The sequence below is a fragment of the Mesoplodon bidens genome, assembly GCF_964165515.1.
Source record: "Mesoplodon bidens genome assembly, chromosome: X".
Taxonomy (NCBI): domain Eukaryota; kingdom Metazoa; phylum Chordata; class Mammalia; order Artiodactyla; family Ziphiidae; genus Mesoplodon; species Mesoplodon bidens.
Window position 1 is genome coordinate 39,423,948 of NC_138163.1, and position 13,417 is coordinate 39,437,364.

At 35.0% G+C, this 13,417-nt stretch overlaps 1 long non-coding RNA gene and 1 pseudogene across 2 annotated transcripts in view; both read right to left on the minus strand.

Annotated features, from left to right (window-relative positions):
* The window catches only part of LOC308608611, a 176,589-nt gene that overhangs the window by 61,790 nt on the left and 101,382 nt on the right, over positions 1–13,417 (minus strand). The window contains exon 2 of the long non-coding RNA XR_014014202.1: positions 2,293–2,355. This is a non-coding gene — a long non-coding RNA (uncharacterized lncRNA). The remainder of the gene's footprint in view (positions 1–2,292; positions 2,356–13,417) is intronic.
* LOC308608701 (ADP-ribosylation factor-like protein 5A) lies at positions 11,870–12,362 on the minus strand (annotated as a pseudogene). The gene has a single exon. The product of its transcript is annotated as an ADP-ribosylation factor-like protein 5A (transcript).

The following is a 13,417-nucleotide window of genomic DNA, read 5'->3' on the forward strand; positions in this document are numbered from 1 at the left end:
AAACGTTAAGCAATTTGCCTAGGATTATACAGTGGTGGAACTCAAATTTGTTTCTAAACTCCATTTTTTTTTTTTTTTGGCTACACAATGTGGATGCCACACAGTAGGCACATTGTGGGAGAAATGAGGCCAGATTGGACACAGTTCTTTGGGACAAAAGAGCAGTCAGAAGAAAAGAAAAAAAAAGAAGTGATTGAAATCATGGGTTATTTTTCATTGTCCTTTTATAATGTCTTTTTTGTGTGCCTTGCATGAAGGGGAAGGCCGAGAAAGCCCTTTTGTCTGTTCATTAACTTATTAGCATCAACAGAAAGTTTTTTAACCATGACTAGCCAGTCTGTCTCCTACTTCTCTATTTTCTGTGTTAAAAGCAGCATGATACTGGAAATAAGGGAAGAAGGAGATGCTGAATAGGAGATATTTTCTTATAGAAGTGATAGTGTTTAGTTTCTTTTTTACTGATAATAATATCAATTCCTCTATCATCCCACAACAGAGACAGATTTACACACACATCCATAGAGACTCCACTGTGTCTTATATCATACAATGACCTTTCCCAAACCAGAGTACTTCAGTAAATGCTTATTGGTTAGACTGACTGAGGCCAGGTTGTGATCAAGCACATATTTTGAGTTATATGGATTCTCCAGACCCTGTTTCAAGTTACTACCTCATCATTTTCAAATAGATTAACACATCATCAAACATGCCTCAAAATCACGCTCAAGGATCTGATTAGCCGAAGATAGGTTGTCTGCAATTTTATTCCCCCCCCCTCAAATTTTTCAAAGTACACCACTAATTTGGATCATTGAATAACATAACTCTCTGAAAATTTAACCAATCAGTTGCTCTCCTAAATCACTATTTTGTCTGATCACTGTGTTTAGTAATATATATTTAGCATTTCTGTAGAGGAGTGGGACATGCCTATTTGTCAAAGCTACTGTATAAAAATGGTTATATACAATACCAAATTTTCTCAGTGATCTCCTGTTTTTCTAGTTTTCTCTGGGCTAATAGATCAAAAAGAAATCTTACTTTTATATTACCCCTTATCTAAAGTCTAATTTCATTAAAATTTAAGCTTTATACATAGTGAAACTCCCTAAAGCATTGGAACAAGTTATGTACTCAGCTAAATATGAGATAACATGGTAGTAGCTTTCAAGAAAGAAATACGAGTGATAGATTTACAAAAGGTGAAAAATTACTCTATGCATTTGATTTCAAAGTAGGTGATAGGAAAGGATAGCTTCCTACTCCCAGGTTAATATGCAACCCTACAATTGAGATAAAATAATGTTTTGCCCTGCAGATATGCCTACCCTGTTCTACATTGTTCTGTAAATAGGCAGCGATGGCAGAGCAGTCTGCTCAGGCAAAATAGACACTGCCCTGGCCAGAAACACTGTCTGTATTAACATACCTGCCTGACAGCTCCAAATCAGATCAATGATTTTAAAGCCAAATAAAGGCTTTTGTTACATATCTCATGGTAGATGCAATCCTGGATATTTTAAGAACTATTTTTCATCAGAATGAGAATGAACAGTTTTTTATCTGCTGAATTTAATTATATATTAAAATATACAGTATTCTCTCCTATTATGAGTAATCAGGTCATGCAAATGTGCAAGTTTCATCCTTACATTTAAATGTGTTTCATTGGAGACAAGCAACAATATATTTTTTTCACATATATCTGCCTGGAAGAAAACATTTAATCTTTGACAGTTAAGGGCCTCAGGATTTAGTTATTATATCATTAGGTACGAATACTTTTTACTAACTTATCCCAAATATAAAGGAAAAATTGAGATCATATCAGTTTGACTTACATAATAATCTAGAACTTCTATATTGCATCCGCTTAATTAGCTAGTCTCCCCCGCCACACAAACACACACAGAGTCAGTCTCTCAATAGGTATTGACTTAGAAAATAACTCAAACCTAAATGGACCTTTCTCCACTCCAAATTTAATCAGATGCTCTTTAGTTTCTGCAACTTTCTGTAGCATCCAAAGCAATATATGATAACTAAGTCTTTTTAAGCATTTACATATGTGCTAAGCATTTTATACTCATTATCTTATTTAATGTAAACAACATTACCAAGAGTTTATAACTAATAGGCATTGCAAACCCCACCCATATTCTTTCTGTGAACAGCAAATAAATAGATTGTTCTCAGGCTATTTGTTCCTAAATTCCTTCAGCTTGTGTTTTTTCAGTTATAGTTTGAGTTTGATGCACTGAAACTAGACAAGGAGGTCCCAGTTCTTACCTAATGGATGTAGAAAAGGTGTCACGTCGATTGTCTTATGTCATTGGGCAAATGGAATAATGTCTGGAAGAAAAAAAAATACAGTAAGCCTCTATCACATCTGCACAGTGTAAACATCATATTATTTTCCTTCCAAATAAATACTAAAGTTAATTAGGCAACCAGGAGTTTAAATGGAGAAAAAGTAATGCAACAGATAAATATGGAATAACCATGAGAAAATGTAATTTTAAATATTGTCTGAGGAAGCCAGGCCCATAAAGGATACTAAGAACAGCTTGAGTAGAGCTGGATGTCTAAGAATGAACACGATTATTGAAATGTGGAAGAAGAGCATGGGAAGAAAAACAGAATTTAAGATGAACTGCCCAATGTCATGTCCGATTAGTGCTGCTGACTCATCTAGTTGGGCCCTGAAGAATTTTCAAAATGGTAACGGCACTTTCCCAGGGAGAGTGTATGACGTAGTGGAAAGATGGGCTTTTGTGTCAGACAGACTGGAACATGAACCTTCACTCAACTACTCCTAGTAGTGTGACTTTGAGTAAGTTACTTAAATTTTCTCATCCTGTTTCCTCATCTGTTGAATAGTTGCTAATGCCTCCTCAGGATTGTGTGAGGACTATTTGAAATAGCATATGCCCAGCCTTTAGCACTATACCTGGCACACAGTAATGCCCACTCAGAAATACCAGCTGTCCCTTCTGAGTTCATGAAGTGGTTGTCCATTGTGACACACTTTCTAGAAATGAAAGATTATGAGACAGAAATACTTTACAGAAGCACTGAAATAAACAGGAAACCTGAATTCTAGTACTGGCTTTCCTTTTGGCTTATTGTTCAACCTTGGGCAAGTAGTTCACTCTCAAAGGTTCCTTATGTTCTCATATAGAGAATAGGATCACATTATTTCTAATGGGCTTCCTGAAACTTACATTCTGTGATTCCTCCCCAAAAAGGGAATTCTAATAGATAAACTATTGATTAGACATATTTCATTTGTAATAGCAAAGAATAAGCTCTAAATGAACCATGTAACAAAATACTTTAACTGGATTATAACAGAGTATTTTTTAAGAGGTAAAACTACTGCAACCCATAAATACTCTCTAAAAGTTAAAACTGCATTTCATACAAATTCTTTATTTCCTTCAAAAGTATAGCCCTCTCAGCCTAGTTAGAAAGAAACATTCATTATTGTGACTGTTCTTGTATAAATTCATTTTGGGTTCACTTTTCATTGCAGGATCTCTGCACAATTTTCAGATATCATGAAGGCATAAACATGATTACACCTTTCTCATTTTACAGGTGAATAATTAAACTATGATGCAGAGAAGTTAAATAAATTACCCAGTGCCCACCCATGAGGGACAAAGCTGGAATAGAGCCTAGTTATTCTGATGCCAAAAATACCATTTTCCCTGCTGCATCCCCCACCATCATTACTCACTCCCAGATTCCCGAAGGACTCATTTGCTTTTGATAAGCTCAGACATGTCATTTTCTCTCTCTAAAAAGTGCTGCTTCAATCTTTTGAAGGGAGAGGATATCTGTAGTTGAAATTCGGCGCAAATAGCACCATCTCAAGTGAGAAGATCACCTACCCGCACCCACCATGTGCACTACTTTACTTTCTAGTCCATAGTTTGGCACTTTGTGTAGAAAATTGATCTTTTACAGCCACTTAGTAGTATTTCTCAAAGTCCCACAAGCAGTACTCTGCTAAATGGCATCTAGCTCATCTGGATATGTTGAATTTCCAGATCATAAACTCCTAAAGGGCAGAGTCTACAATTATTTGGCTAGCTAACTAACTTTATATCACTTGCAACTGTGGATGCTTAATAAATACTATGTCATGGTAATGATGAGGATGACAAGTTAATGCTCCTCCAAGTGTCAACCAACCAGTCAATTCAGTGAAAGTCAAACTGGTCATTTGATGTCATAAAAAAATCCAGTTACTTGATTGAATTATTCAAATTGTAGCTGGTTGCTTTTATGCTTGTATAGATATAACGTTAAAGTTGCTTCCATATTGAGAAGAGAATGGTGCAACATATTCATTAGTAGTCACTTTTATCTCATCAAATTAATAAAATATAATAATATAGTGGCATGGAATCTCAGGAATTTCCTTTAGGTAGCCTTTCCAAGCCATGAATTTATGTCACAATATTCTTGGCAGATAAATGCCCTGGCTAAACTTCATTAATATTGACCTAGTGCAATTAAAATTGAGTACCCTAAGAAGCAGGCTTCCGTTTACCATTTTTTGATTTATATAATTTTCACCTCCATATCTACATTTGGAAAATAAAGTGGAAATAGAATTCCATTGAAGACAATGAGCAATGGATAGGACCAGCAACGGTATACTGAGGATCATCAGAATTATCTTGATAATTGCTATAATGTACCCCTTTACTTACATATTAATATATACACAATTTGGAAAAAAAAGAATAAAGCTGGAAGACTTACTACCTCACTTCATGACTTATTCTAGATCTTACATGTTCTTACTACAGAAAAGAAATGATAATTATGTGATGTGACAGACGTATTAGCTAATGCTAAATGTTCATAGCAGCTCTACTTGTAATAATCTCAAACTGGAAACAACCCAAATGTAGTAATCATTTTGCAACATATAAGTGTATCAAATCAACACATTGTATACCTTAAAGTTATACAATGTTATCTGTCAAATTGTATGTTAATAAAGCTGAAAAAAAGATAAAGTAATCAGGGCAGTGTAGTGTATATGGATGTACAGACACATGGATCAATGGAATAGGAAAGATTCCATATAGAGAGTCACTCATATATAGTCAATTAATTTTTGAACAAATTTGCCAAGGTAATTCCTGGTGACAAGATGATCTTTTGAGAAAATGGTGCTGGAAATATTAGATAGACAAAAGAAAAATTTAACTTCAACCTCAATCACACCATATATAAAAATGAATAGAAAATATATCACAACCCAAATAGAGAAATGAACATCATACAACTTTTAGAAGAAAACAGGAGATAATCTTAACCTTGGATTTAACAAAGATATCTTAAATACAACAAAAATGAATAAAAAAATACTCAGTAAATAACGGTTCATCAAAAGTATATCTTGGGCTTCCCTGGTGGCGCAGCGGTTGAGAGTCCGCCTGCCGATGCAGGGGACACGGGTTTGTGCCCCGGTCCGGGAAGATCCCACATGCCGCGGAGCGGCTGGGCCCGTGAGCCATGGCCGCTGAGCCTGCGCGTCCAGACGGATCCTGTGCTCCTCAACGGGAGAGGCCACAACAGTGAGAGGCCCATGTACCGCAGGAAAAAAAAAAGAAAAAAGAAAAAAAAAGTATGTCTTAAAAAGACAATGATACACAAGTGTGAAAAGATGAGCCATAGACTTGGAGAAAATATTTGTAAAGCAAATACCTGACCAAGAACTTCTAAAATATCTAAAAACACTTTTATAACTTGTTAGAATAGAAACCACTGAATTAAAAATGGGCAAAATATTTGAAAATGTAACAAAAGAAACTCAGCAAATAAGCACATTAAATTATGCTCAAGATCATTAGCCATTAATAACGTGTCTATTAAAACCATAATAAGATACTGCTACATACCTACTAGAAAGGCTATAATTAAAAAGACTGAAAATACCACACATTGGTAAGGATGCAGAAATCAGATACACTGCTGGTGGGAATGCAAAATTACACAACCACTTTGAAAACAGTAAACAATTTATTATAATGTTAAAAATAAACCTGCCATACAAATCAGCCTTTGCATTCCTAGGGATTTACCCAACAGAAATTAAAGCATATGTTCCCTACTAAGATTTATACATAAATGTTCATAGCAGCTCTATTTGTAATAATCTCAAACCGGAAACAACCCAAATGTCTTATTGATATAAGTGAATGAATGAACAAATTTCAGCGTATCCATATATTGGAATGCTACTCAGCAATAACAATAAGTTATTAATACAGGCAACAATATAGATGAATCTTAAAATAATTACGCTGAGTGAAAAAAGCCAGAAAATAGAGTGTAGGATCCCATTTATATATATATATATATATGAACCTTGATAAAATGCAAACTAGTCTATAGTGACAGGAAGCAGATGAGTGGTTGCTTGGGGAATGGTGGTTGAATTGGCTAGGAAAGAGAGATTATAAGTGGACACCAGGAAACTTTTGAGGGTAAAGGATATGTTCATTATCTTGATTGTGGTGATGGTATACCTATACAAAACAAATTTTACACTTTAAAAATTGGGGGGATATATACATGTGTATATATATATATATTTTAGTCATCTGAATATATGTGGTAATTGAAATCTTGGGAATGATTATAGAATTAGAAGACAGTGGGGTCTAGGAACAATCTTGATTACAACATATAACAGCTGGGTCGAGGAAGATGCATTTGCAAAGGAGAAGAGAAGGAATGGGCAGAGAAGCAGAGAAGTAAAATAAGTATTGTAGAACCTAAGGGAAAAGAGTTTTCAGGAAGGATTTAGTCGTTTGTCAACAGTAAACATTGCTGCTAAGAGGTCAAATAAAATGAGAATAGTAAAATCTATTTAACTTAGAGACACTGGTAACCTTAGCCAGATCTGTTTTTATGGAGGAATGTGGCAGTAAACTAAATTGTAGTGGGTTGATAGGAAATAAAGAAATGGGGAGAGTGGATAAAAGTAACTTTTAAAGATTTTTGGCTGACAAAAATAGAAAACAGAGATATAGGTGGAAGTGGCCAGAGGGAGAAGAGCAGTTATGGAAGGCTATTTTAAAAATTGAGGGCATGGGAATTCCCTGGCAGTACAGTGGTTAGGATTCGGTGTTTTCACTGCCGGGGTCTAGGTTCAATCCCTGGTCGGGGAACTAAGATCCCCCAAGCCATGCAGTGCAGCCAAAAAAAAAGGGGGGGCGGAGCAAATACTACGACATTTATAACAGTGTTGTGCTTGAGATGGCTCTTGAGAGTCAATTGTTACGTTTTCAAAAATTTTGCAAGCCATTAAAAAATAAGTTATATAAACTTAGAATTAGGCAAATTATATTAAAACCAAAGAAATAAAAACTCAAAACTCATCAGTTAATTATACTATTATTTATACATAAGGTTGTATATATTGATTGTGTGGTGGGAATATTATCTGTAATGTTTACTGCTACATATCTCAACTCTATGTTCAGTGACATCATGTGGGTCATTTGAACTTGGCCATGGAGTTCTGGAATATTTACACCACAGAAATTGGTAAATACTACAAATAATGGCTTGCTTTATTTATTTTTGTTGTTGTTTTTATTGTCTAGCAAAAACATGATAGAGAAAATCTTAATGCTGATTAAACTTTAAAATTAGGTCTGTGACCATTACACTCTAAATAGCACAAAAAAATTGAGGAATTACTATTCCAGTATTCAAAAACTATTGGGTGATTCAGCAGAAAAGTCACTCACATCACTGATGAACATGCTATGTTCTGACACTTTCCATTTTTTCACTTTCATCTTATTCACTAATAGAAACAAAAGTATCAGTCAACACTCAATGCCAGAACTACATTCGTTTGTTAATTACAACCACAGCTTGGCTATTAATACACAAGCTCACCAAAAACAAAGACAGCATTCAGTGAGAATCAATTGATTATATGGAATTTATGATAGAGTATAGTATATTTTATTTGTAAATTGTGTGCTATACATACTCTTTGTTAGTGAAATTTACAATCATGCACATATATGCATGTATGCATATTTCTAGATAGCCAGTTATTAAACATTTATTAACACATTTATATGTCAATAAGCCATAATAAAACAGACCAGCAAAATCTTAAAAATCCATCTACATCTGTTGAATTACTATTCCTTGAGAATGTTAAATGACTTTAAAGCACGGACAAGACAATATGGGCCTGGGGCAAGAGTATAGATATAAAATATATATTTGAGAGGTATCCAATATAGTAAGGGACATGGCTGGGGTAAAGTTCAGAAGACACTGAATTTACCAACTTGGATCAATAACCTAGACTCATACCAGACCATGGTTAAAACTCAAGCAGTTCATTTGTCATTCGATTAAGGCTCTATAATAAAAGTAATAAATACTTAATGTGGACCAGATGCTGTGCTAAATATTTTAAGAATCCTTATGCAATAGGTATTATTATTACTACAGCCATTATATGAGCAGAGGAAAGTGAGGCTGACGGAGATTTATTAACTTGCACAAATTTATAGAGCTACTTAGTAGAGGAGCTAGCATTTGAACAAAGTTCTGCCTGACACCAGTTGTAAAGTTGCTGGTGCACCTAACCACTGTATACCACTGCCTCTTTCTAATCTTTTTTCCAGCTTTATTAAGGTATAATTAACGAATAAAAGTGGAATATATTTAAAGTGTACAAGTTGATGTTTTCATATAGATATTCTCTGTGAGATAATCACACAATCCAGCTAATTATCACTTCGCACTCTCAATTTTCTTTTTCTTTTCTTACTTTGCAGTGAGGACACAGGATCTACTCTCTTAGTAAATTTCAAGTATAAAATACAGTATTGTCGACTGTAGTCACATTGCTGTATACTAGATCTCTAGAACTTATCTTCTATAACTGAAACTTTGTACTCCTTGACCAATATCTCCCCACTTCTCCCTTCACCCAACCCCAGGCGACCAACATTCTGTTGTTTCTATGAGTTTGACTATTTTAGATTCCACATTTAAATGAAATCATATATTGCATGTGTATGTGTGTATATATATACATACATATCTCACATATATCTCATTTTCTTCATCCATCAGTGTACACTTAGGATGTTTCCATATCCTGGCTATTGTGAATAATGCTGCAATGAACATGGGAGTGGCGTACAGAGATATCTCTTTGACATACTGATTTCATTTCCTGCGGATATATACCCAGAAGTAGAGTTGCTGTATCATTACAATAGTTCTATTTTTAATTTTTTGAGGAATCTCCATTCTGTTTTCCCTAATGGCTATACCAATCTACATCCCCACCAACTATGTACAAAGGTACTCTTTTCTCCATATCCTTGCCAACACTTATCTTTTGACTTTTGATAAAAGGTATTCTAACAGGTGTAACATGATATCACATTGTGGTTTTGATTTGCATTTCCCTGGTAACTAGTGATGCTGAGCACCTTTTCATATACCTGTTGGCCATTTGTAAGTCTTCTTTGGAGAACTGTATATTCAGGTCATTTGCTCGTTTTTTAAATTGGGTTATTTGGGTTTTTGCTACTGAGTTGTATAAGTTCCTTATATATTTTGGATATTAATCCCTTATCTGATATATGGTTTATAAACATTTTCTCCCACTCTGTAGGTTGCCTTTCACTCTGTTGATTTTGTTTCCTTTGCTGAGCAAAAGCTTTTAGTTAGGTGCAATGCCACTTTTCTTTGCTGCTTTCATAGTTCTCTCTTTTTCCTTGAATTTTGACAATTTTATTATAGTGTGTCTAGGTGTAGTCTTCTTTGGATTGACCCTCTTTGTAGTCCTTAGAGATTCATGATACTTGATGTCCATTTCCCTTCCAAGTTTTGGAAAGTTTTAATTCATTATTTCTTTAAATAAGCTTTGCCTTTTTCTCTCTCTTCTCTTGCTGGGACTTCCATAATTCATGTTTTTTCATTTTGATAGTGTCCCATAAGTCCTATAGGATTTTTTTTTACACTTTTCATTCTTTTTCCTTTTTGTTCATCTGACTGTATAATTTAAAATGACTTGTCTTCAAAGCTTAGTAACTTAGGATTTACTTTTGTAAAAGCACGTTGACAAGTATTAAATGTTATACTTGCATTTTGACAATTATAGTATAAATATAAAACACAAAACATCCAGTGTTAAACACTGATCTCCCATGGTTGCCTTGGATTTAGATATTGGTAGTTTATATTTCATAGAAGGGAACTTTCAAAGTTCTGTCAGTGCTTATAGCATGTAATATTATTCCTCATCAAAATCTTCATGAAATCTAAAAGGCTGGTATTAAAAGTGGTTATTATTTTTTTCTTGAATATTCTAAAACATGCCAGTTTGGAGTAGCTTTCAGAGTTTCAAGGCATGAAGATATACTGAATACTCAAGAATATGTTTTAACACATTAAGTATAAGTTCGTTTACAGTTACAATAGAAATACCTTCAACTTTCAGCTACTGAAAGAAAATACCCAAGAAAACATGAAAGGTATTTTGGGCCAAGTTACTTCTTAGTGAAAATAGTATATCATCTTGATCAATTTTTAAACCAAATTCTTGAAAGCATTAAAAATTGTTTTTTGGGTTTTTTTTTACAATTGTCAAACTATTCCAACTCCTAATAAGAACTTTTCAAATTAAAAAATTATCTCTGTTGCTTAGAAAATATGTTTTATGTTTAATCTCAAATTCACTTTAAATGCTGGACATATGATTTAATACCTAAGAAGACTCTAGCTAAATTATTTGGTAATATTTATAGGGTGATACTTTTCTGGGTAGACATGTTTCACACAACAGTTTTTAATTAATGCTGAAAAAAATCACTTCATAATTTTAAATACACTGAACGATAGGCTGATTGATGGATTAACAGTTTATTTAGTAATTTAGGGTCCAATAAAGGCAACAATCTGGTAATTGCTCGATGTGCAATTCTGCCCATTAGTAATACTAAGCCAAGAACTTGATATTTCACTCAGTTGGATTACTTAGTTTCATGTATGTGATTTGATCAACAAAACAGTATGTACACAGTGTCAAGATTTTTCCTTCTTCTTTATTATTATTTTAAGAGCAGCTCAGTGATTGGGGGGGTGGTTAGTATAATACAGAGAACATAGGGAAAAAGTATAAAATGGCACTTAAAACCAATACCCATACTGATCTCATTATGGTCATAACTAAGAATATTAACTTTTGTGTAATTTGCTTTTCTTTAGAACATAAAGCATTAACTTGAACTTCAAGTATATACACAATACATAAATAACCTTATGCAAAATACTTTTTGTAAGCTATATTACATTTTAAAATATTGGAAACTGAGTATCTGTGCTGATTTGTCTTTTGACTATAACAAGAAGAGAACAACATTCAACAAGGGAGGGATATACTGATAATAAAGCTCTCAAAGTTAAAAATGTCTTCCTTTCCCTTTCTACCTAGTACAGACTATACAATGTCCCGAGAGGACTTATGATGAGAAAAATGTCAGTCACAGCTTTAAGCCCTTGGTTTGGAAGGAGCTAATGAGAAAGCCGATTGGAAGGTGAGACTTCATGTTTGTTTTCAAATAAGTGGTCTTAAACTTTTTCTATAAGAAGAAAAATTAGTTCATATATATATATCTATATATCTATATCTATCTATCTATCTATCTATCTATCTATCTATCTATATATATATAAACCACTCATTTTTACAGTTTTCAGGTAAAGTCCGACACTTGGTTTATACAAAGTCTGTGAGGAAAGGTCAGTAGAGATCATCTAATCTTAAATTGTGAAATCATTCAATTTCTTAGCATAGTCTCTCCCCAGTAAAAAGCACAGCATGCCTGGGTATGCCACTGGCGATCTCTAATAAATGTTAGTTCCAAAGACTGGGAGATTTCTGCTACAGTCATGCATTCTTTTCACCATCTTGTTTATTAGCAAAAATCAGCAATCCAGCTTTCCTTACGTCCTCATGGGCTAACATTTTATAGAGTTCTCTAATTACAGAAATTCTTGGTCTGTACTGTCCACAACAACTATTACAAAATCTCTGTTAGTACAGTAAGTGTTCCAGGAAGAATGAAGAGATTCTTGGCCACCAGTATTCCACATGAGGAAGCATGTATTATTAATCACTATCTCTTCTACATTACTTCCTATTGTAGGGATGTATGTACAATTTCATTCACAGAAAACTGGTAAAGGATGATACTTTTCCTTGCGTTATCCACCCCAACAATAACTTTGTGCTCCTGGTGCTTGAAGAGTCTCCATATCCTGGTGAAGAGAATTCCCATTCTTGGGTAGCTGACCCCCTTTCCAGCCACCTGGGTGACCTGGACACCCCCAGCTCAGGCTGAAGCAGAGGAGGAAGATGTGCTGGAGCCTACACCTCTGCTGCTGCTGCTTCTGCACTGACTGTTGGCCAGCTTCCTAGGAACCAGAGGGAGGCAAAAGCCCAGGCCTCTCTGCCACACCCATGGCCTGGACGCTGCCTCTGGGGCACTCTTCTGGCTTGCACACATTGCCTCCATATTGTCTGCAATGAGCCTCATGGACCACTTTCCTCCTCTAGCTCAGGTGACTTGCCTTGAAATTCAATAATTCTTTTTTCTGATTGATCAAGTCTGCTGTTGAAGTTCTCCACTGAGTTATTTTTTTTTTAGAAGATGTTGGGGGTAGGAGTTTATTAATTAATTAATTTATTTTTGCTGTGTTGGGTCTTCGTTTCTGTGCGAGGGCTTTCTCTAGTTGTGGCAAGCGGGGGCCACTCTTCATCGCGGTGCGCGGGCCTCTCACTGTTGTGGCCTCTCTTGTTGTGGAGCACAGGCTCCAGATGCGCAGTCTCAGTAGTTGTGGCTCACGGGCCTAGTTGCTCCACGGCATGTGGGATCCTCCCAGAGCAGGGCTCGAACCCGTGTCCCCTGCATTAGCAGGCAGATTCTCAACCACTGCGCCACCAGGGAAGCCCCTCCATTGAGTTTTTAACTCTTTATTTTTATTGTATTCCTCAGCACCACCATTTCTGTTTGGTTCTTTTTTATGATTTCTGTCTCATTGTTGAAATTCTTGTTTTGTTCATGTGTTGTTTTCTTGATATTGTTATCTATCTTTGTTCTCTTGTAGCTCACTAACAACTTGGCAATCTCTATAAAAAATGTATAATGCATGTATTGTTTGATTCAAAAGGAATTTGTCATACAAAACTCTCACAAGCAGGCAAAAATAGTTTTCAGTAGCATTGTTTTAGTAGGGAAAAGTTGGTGACAATGTAAGTGTTCATCAGTATCAGACTGGTTAAATTAATCATACCTCAATTATGCTATACAGCTCTTATTATATATAGAATATC